Source organism: Bos taurus, chromosome 10, assembly GCF_002263795.3.
Source record: "Bos taurus isolate L1 Dominette 01449 registration number 42190680 breed Hereford chromosome 10, ARS-UCD2.0, whole genome shotgun sequence".
NCBI classification, from domain to species: domain Eukaryota; kingdom Metazoa; phylum Chordata; class Mammalia; order Artiodactyla; family Bovidae; genus Bos; species Bos taurus.
The window spans coordinates 85,246,596-85,254,440 of record NC_037337.1 but is presented as its reverse complement, the minus strand read 5'-3'; the positions used below and the strand labels follow the sequence as shown (position 1 = coordinate 85,254,440).

At 39.5% G+C, this 7,845-nt stretch overlaps 1 long non-coding RNA gene across 1 annotated transcript; it reads left to right on the top strand.

Annotated features, from left to right (window-relative positions):
- The first annotated feature begins 67 nt into the window (after positions 1–67).
- Positions 68–7,155, top strand: LOC132346417 (uncharacterized). The gene is made up of 3 exons (XR_009496244.1): positions 68–682; positions 1,230–1,349; positions 4,552–7,155. It is a non-coding gene; the product is annotated as an uncharacterized lncRNA (long non-coding RNA).
- Positions 7,156–7,845: the final 690 nt, after the last annotated feature.

Below are 7,845 nucleotides of genomic sequence, written 5' to 3'. Positions count from 1 at the left end.
GCAAAGGGCTAGCCGGGCGACCTCTGCCCTCCGGCCGCAGTACGCAGGCGCACGAATAGACCTCGGCTCTTCACCTCTATCCCTGCCCAGGGGCGGGATTTTGGAATTTAGGCTGGGACGGTGCGGAGATCTGGAAACTAGTCACATGTGTGGGCGAAGTGTATTCATAAATCAACCGGGATTGGTGCCCTGTGGCTGCCCCTATTGGCAAGACACAAAGAACAAACCGTTCATCCTTGACCAGTGGGTTCATTTCCAGCAGGCCCTAGAACGAATTTTGTTTTATGGATTTCTCCGTGAGCCTCGGATTGGAAAATCACAGTCAGTTCAGAGGCCCGACAAGTCTACCCTTCTTTTTATAGACTGAGGAAACTGAGACTCAGAGAACTGCTGTGATTGGATCATCCACCTTTCCGCTAGCTAGGGGCAGTGCTGGAGTTTATATATAGCCTCTCCAGACTGCTGGCCCAGGACCCCTTCCCTTACAACAGGGCTGTCTTTTCTTTCCCAAAGAACCCCAATTTGCTGAAAGATGGATTACCCAGTGTGAGCTGATTTCTCAATTTCATAGTTCTTAAATACCTTGTTTTGTGTTGAACTAGGTTGAGCAAGGCTTGTTCCTAGGAGACCTGGGATCTCGAAGGACTTCAAACCCTGAGGGAGTCCATTCTGAATTAGACAGGTGAAATGATTGCTATTTATATTTTATTCATGTCAGAGCTAATAGCTCAGTATAAATCACATTATTTAGAAGCTGAAAGATGACTAGGATGGTAAGCAAGGGTATAAGAATCATTAAACAGGCTGGGCCCTTTGGTAGTTGCACCTTTGAGCTTTTTACTTCTTTGGAAAAGCTTCTGGAAAGGGCTGGAAGGACCACTACTCCAGAGAAAGTGTCTCCCTTCCGGCACAGCAGAAAAGCTACTAATGGCCTGCCCTATCCTGGCAGAACCTTCCATAAATTGAACTGGGGTGGTGGAGGAGATAGAAGTAGCTCCCGGGCGAAACACTTCAGATTCCACTGTTCTTATCTGAAACTTCAGCAGTTTACCTCAACTGTAAATGTTTCTCAGATTGTTATATGCCCTTGGTCACTTTCCAGAGCACAAGCTGGTTGTTTATGTTAATTTTGTCCCACTTTATAGTTTGGTTTTGTGGGGAGTGGATTTGCCAATCTCATATTTCTCCATAACCAGAAGAATATTGTTTATTTTTATTTGGTTGTGAAGGATCTTCATTGTCGTGTGTGGGCTCTTTAGTTGTGGTACGTGGGACCCAGTTTCCAAAGGCGGGATAGCACGTGTGCCGCCTGCATTGGGAGCTTGGAGTCTTAACCACTGGACCACCAGGTAAGTCCCTGGAAGTCTATTTAGTTCTATTTTTTAGTTGCAAATAATTTTAAAGAAGGTCTTGAGGTTTTTGTGTGCATCAAAAGAGGCATGGAGGGGAGCAAATATCAAATCTAAAACCTCAGAAACATAATGTTGAACAGCAAAAGCAGGGAAAGGAAGGAAAGAAACAACAGTATGATTCCTTTTAAAGTTTTAAAACATGCAAAAAAATACTGTGTGTTGTTTATGGGTACAATTTCTGTTGCAAAAGCATAGAAACATGCAAGGGAACGGTAAACTCCCAATCCACATTGAGAATGATTACTTCTGGAGGGGGAGAAATACCATCCAGAAAAGGGGAAAATATAATAATTGTATTTCTCAAACTGAGTAAAGAATATCTGGATGTTTCTTTTTTTCATTCCTATTTTTCCTTTTTGATTGCACTGTGGGGCTTGCTCAGTCTAAGTTCCCAACCTGGGCCCTCTGCAGTGAGAACGTGGAGACCTAACCACTGCCAGGGAATTCCCTGGATGTTTCTTATATTATCCTGTAAACTTGCTGTATTCGTAATATATTTCATTATAACAAAAAAGTTAAATACCAGATATATTATTTTAAGGAGGACATGAGAATTATATTTTAAAAAATCATATTGGCTTTTGGGGCACATAAGCATCTATATAGAACTGGGATTTTTATTCCACTTAGTTATTTTATTCATGTAGCCCAGAGATTTTAGCTTTGTGTGGTTAATCTTTAAAAAAAAAAAAAAAAACAGGACACTTCACACAGTGAAGCCTTATGTTGGAGGATAAGTTGCAGGGTTTATTAGCTTCAAGAAAAATTGTGAAAGACTTGGAACTTGGTGTGAAAGGTTACTAGGTACCCAGTCACCATCTCCACTTTTCATTGTCTTTGAGCTAATTTCCAACTCTGTGAGCTGTGAAAAAAAAAAACTGATAACAGTGTAAATGATTCTTGTCCATAGAAATATAAATGCAAGTTGTTCCTTGAGTGCAATTGAACTTTCTCCCCCACACCTAAAAAACCAGTGTTGTGTCTGTTAAGCAAATTAATTTCAGTGTTGCTGAAATATGTGTGTGTCTACTCTCTGGATTATCTTTTAAATCTGTCGTAATATCTTACTATTTTCTTCATTAATTAATGAGTTAAATAAATCTTACAGGCTCTCCTGGTGGTTCAGTTGGTAAAGAATCTGCCTGTAATGCAGGAGACCCAGGTTCAATCTCCGGGTCAGGATGATCCCCTGGAGAAGCAAATGGCAACCCACTCCAGTATCCTTGCCTGGAGAATTCCATGAACAGAGGAGCCTGACGGGCTACAGTCCATGGGGTTGAAAAGAGTCAAATACAACTAAGCAACTTTCTTTCACTTTTACTTAGACAAATCTTGGACATATGCTAATTTTACATTTATATGAGTCATGATTTTACTTTTTAAAAAATAGTTGTCTTTTAACAGGAGGGAAGAGGCCTCTCATTTCTGTCAAACCACACATGTTACAGAACACGAGGCAACTGCTCCTCGGCTAAGATGCTGGCCTGTTGTTATCATTTCCCTCCTGCTCTCTTCTTTTTGCTCCTCCATGGTAGATGCTTTTTCAAAAATCTATCTTTGATCTTTGATTCTTTGCTCTCTTTGACGTTGTTAAGAAGTCGCTAAGTCGTGTCCGACTCTTTGTGACCCCATGGACTGCAGCATGCCAGACTTCCCTGTCCTTCACCATCACCCTGAGTTTTTGCAAACTCATGTCCATTGAGTCAGTGATGCCATCCAACCATCTCATTCTCTGTTGCCCCCTTCTCCTCTTGCCCTCAAAGTGGAAATATAAAAACATCTTTTATTAAGCAGGTAATAAAATATTTTTTTTCTGTGAGTAAGACCATATCTACACCCACTGTAAGATATAAAAAATTTAAGTAGTTGGGGGGTTTCAATTAGATTCATTTCCAGCTTCCTCCTCTCCAACCTCTCTCCTCCTAAGCTCCACATTCGCCTTCCTCATTGTAACACACTATACACTCTTTTTTTAAAATGCATGATTCAATGTATGTGCAAAATACAAGAAAACATAACTATAATCTATGCTGATAGAAGATGGAAGAGGAGTTCATTCTAGGAGGTAGGTATTGACTGTAAAATACAACCAGGGAATCTCGTTTCCTTGAAATATTCAAGGTTCTATGTCTTTATCTTGCAGTCTTTGTTCAGATTATATTTATATTAATTCAAACTAATTAAATAATTGTAGTTAATTAAACTATTTAATTTGTATCAAATCAATTTAAATTAATTGGCTTAAAATTTATCATGTGATATATAATTTTTGTTTCAGTCATAATTAATAACCAAAGTTTATTTTTGGATAAGTCAGAGATAACCTCAGGATGGGTGTTTAGCAGACATTTTTATAATTATTATTGCAAAGAAATGGAAGAAATCATTCTTGAAATTATCATAAGGTAGGATTACCAACAGAATTTTTTGGAATTATTTTTATCTTCCAAAATAGTTACTTTTTACATACATTTGTTATAAATATTAAAATTCAACTTGTCCAAAAAAAAAAAAATTCAACTTGTCCATAGTTAATATTTTCTGAGCTTTCAAACAAGGACGTCATCATAATTTGAATTTAATTAAATTTAATTAAATAAATACTATTGAGTGCTCAAGTGTTATTTAATAACTGCAGCACACTTGATTCCCTGTGAGTTTTCTGCACATTTCTGCTCTTGCTTTTTTTTTGGTAGTGTATATATATATTATTTATATATATATATATAATATTTACTTATTTTTAATTGAGTTATGATTGCTTTACAATATTAGTTTGATTTCTGTCATACATCAACATGAATTAACCATAGGTTAATCCCCTCCCTTTTGAGTCTCTCTCCCACCTCCCACCCATTCCTACCCCTCTAGGTTATTGCAGAGCCCCAGTTTGAGTTCCCTGAGTCATAGAGCAAATTCCCATTGGCTCTCTATTTACATATGTTATTGTATATGCATCCATGCTACTCTCCATTTATCTCATCCTCTCCCTCTTCTCTCCCACTCTTGCCCATAAGTCTGTTCTCTATGTCTGCATCTCCATTGCTGCTCTGTGAACAGATTCATCAGTACCATCCTTCTAGATTCCATATATATGCACTAATAATACAATATTTGTTTCTCTCTTTATACCCCAAAGGAATCGAAACTGAAAAAGACACATGTACCCCATGTTCATTGCAGCACTGTTTGCAATGGCCAAGACATGGAGGCAACCTAGATGTCCGTCGACCCATGAATGGATAAAGAAACTGTGGTACATATACACAATGGAATACTACCCAGCCATAAAAAGGAACGCATTTGAGTCAATTCTAATGATGTGGATGAACCTAGAACCTATTATACAGAGTGAAGTAAGTCAGAAAGAAACACACTATACACTCTTGTCAAATTAATAAGCAAGTACATAGATGCCCATTGTGTGCTTAACACCAGAGTAGGTGCTAAGTGGGATATCATATGTGAGAGTTCCTGACCCAGGAAGTTTATAATGCAGTTGGGAAAATGGGGAAGTAACAGTATATGCAGTATGTGATAAGTACCAAAGGAAGTGAGATTGCTGTTAAATGCTTCATTCATTCATTCATGCATTGAGCAAATAATTCTTTATTGTCCATTACATGTGTGTGTTGTGGTACACATGGTGAAAAAGATCAACACAAACTTCCGCTTCACCAAGTTTAGTCTAGAAGGAACTAGGACCAGTAATCAGCAGACACAATACTGTGTTATTTGGTTACATACATAGGGGAAGTACAGGATGTTATGGGGCTTCCCAAGTGGCTCAGTGGCAAAGAATCTGCCTGCTGTGACAGGAGACATGGGTTCAATCCCTGGGTCGGGAAGGTCCCCTGGAGGAGGAAATGGCAACCCACTCCAGTATTCTTACCTGGAAAATTCAGTGGACAGAGGAACCTGTCAGGTTGCAGTCTATTGGTTGCAGAGTCAGACCTGACTGAGCACGCACATGTGCATGCTTCTCTCTGGGACTTCTTATTCATCTCTGGATCAGTCACAGGGACCCTTGTCTTAATCTTCTCATCTGTGAAGTGACTGCCTTTATATTTACCGCCAGAGATATTGAGAACCTTAATTAACATTTAGGACAAAATTTGTAATCCTCACAACATGAGACCCACAACTAAAAGACCATATCATTATCATGGCCCACTTCATTTTATCTGGATGTTTTCTTCACTGGATTGGTTTCACATTTCAGTGTGAATTAGTATGCAGTGCTTTTGTTAAATTGAGTATTGAATTTCAGTCCCCAAAGAGTTTTCTCCTTCAGTAATGGAAAAATGAAGCATACATTATTGCAGTAATAACATCCTCACTGAGATCTTGTCATTTCACAAGAATCTTAAAACCAGAGTTTGGCTGAATTATTGCTTAGAGGAGAGACCTTCAGAGAAGAGGCATGTGCTGCAGGAACATCTTTAAATGCTATTGTTTTGTGTTTTTACCTTTTTCTCTTCTTTTCCACATTTGATTTATGGGAAGCAGGAGAAGACTAAGCCTGGCATCCTTTAGTCTCAAATACTTCTTTTTTTGAAATTTATTTTATTGAAGTATAGTTGATTTACAGTGTTGTATTAATCTCTATTGTACAGCAAAATGATTCATATGTATATATATGAATATATATTTATATATATATTCATTATGGTTTATCACAGGATATTTACTATAGGTCCCTGTGCCATACAGTAGGACCTTATTTTTTAATCCATTCTATGTATAATGGTTTGTATTTGCTAATCCCTAACTCCCAATCTATTCCTCCCTCACTTCCCCGCTTAGCAACCGCAAGTCTATTCTCTTTATCTGTAAGTCTGTTTCTGTTTTATAGATAAATTCACTTGTCAAACACTTCTTTTATTTTTACTTTTGGCTGCATGGTGCAGCATGCAGGATCTTTGTTTCCCAACCAGGGATGGAATCTGTGCCCCTCTGCAGTGAAAGCTCAGAGTCTTAACCACTGGACTGCAAGGGAAGTCCCTCAAACACTTCTTTTAAATAGTTCTTGTTTCTCCCTGAGAAACAAGCCTCCACCAATCCTGTGAGGCTGTGCTCGTGAACCCTCCTACATTCTGGAGAGGACTGCCTAGCAACTCCTCCTTGCAGCTGAGAAAATAGTGGGCAAGAGCTAGTGAACTCAGAGCTGCTGATTCACACCTCAGCATGTGTTCTCATCGGAACCAGACTCACTGGTGAGGCAGTCAACACCTGCTTCAGTGTTTTTCATGGCAAGAGACAATAAAAAGATGTAGAGATATAAAGATTATGTGTTGTGTGCTAAGTTGGTTCAGTCATATCCAGCTCTTTGTAACCCTATGGACTGTAGCCTGCCAGGCTCCTCTGTCCATAGGATTCTCCAGGCAAGAATACTGGAGTGGGTTGCCATGCCCTCATCCAGGGGATCTTCCTAACCCAGGGGTCAAACCCATGTCTCTTACGTCTCCTGAATTGGCAGGTGGGTTCTTTACCACAAGTGCCATGTGGGATGCCAATAAAGATTATATTGAAGTACAAATAGCTAAAGACTAAATTTAAAGTACCATTTAGGTGTCTTTATGCTCTGAATGGTGTCATCATTATTCACAAGGAGAAAAGTACCTGGACCTGAGTGGGACATGCTCACTGGTGTGCTGAGCAGCACATGTATCACGCAAGCAGCAAACTCGGGTTTGTAATCAGTTATCCCTTCACGACTACAGTCATTCCCTATTTTTTTTCTGATACCACTAATAAAAATATTGTTATAAATGTACCTCCTTTAGTTGATTTCATCAACCGGAACACAAAATCATTAAAGTAGCATTACAGTGGGCTTCCCTGGTGGCTCAGCTGGTAGAGAATCCGCCTGCAGTGCGGGAGACCTGGGTTTGATCCCTGGGTTGGGAAGATCCCCTGGAGAAGGGAAAGGCTATACCCACTCCAGTATTCTTGCCTGGAGAATTCCATGGACTGTACAGTCCTTGGGGGCGCAAAGAGTTGGACACAACTGAGCGACTTTGACTGTCACTCGCAGTAGTATCTTCTGACAGCACAAAGCCTCTGAGTACACAGACGGGATGTGGGGGAGGTGGAGAGTGTACCTAGGGAAGAGCAAGGGGAAGAGGTATGTGCAATAAAATCAGGAATAAAAATAAACGAAAAGGGTGTCGCGTGTAAGTAGTCTAAAACACAATGTGCAGCCAAATCCTTGGCAACGGGATGAAATTACTCTCAGAACATTCAATTAAGCCACTATTTTCAGAAACTAGTTGGAAAAAGTTGGCTAAGCAGCAAACTGCTGAACATTACCCTGAGAAACAGCTAAATGACAGCTATGTAGTCAAAGTGGATAGACGAACATATGAATAAAGATGTAAGCATTTTTGTGTGTTGGAAGTTATATTGCTCTGAGTAAATCGTTAAGAATTTG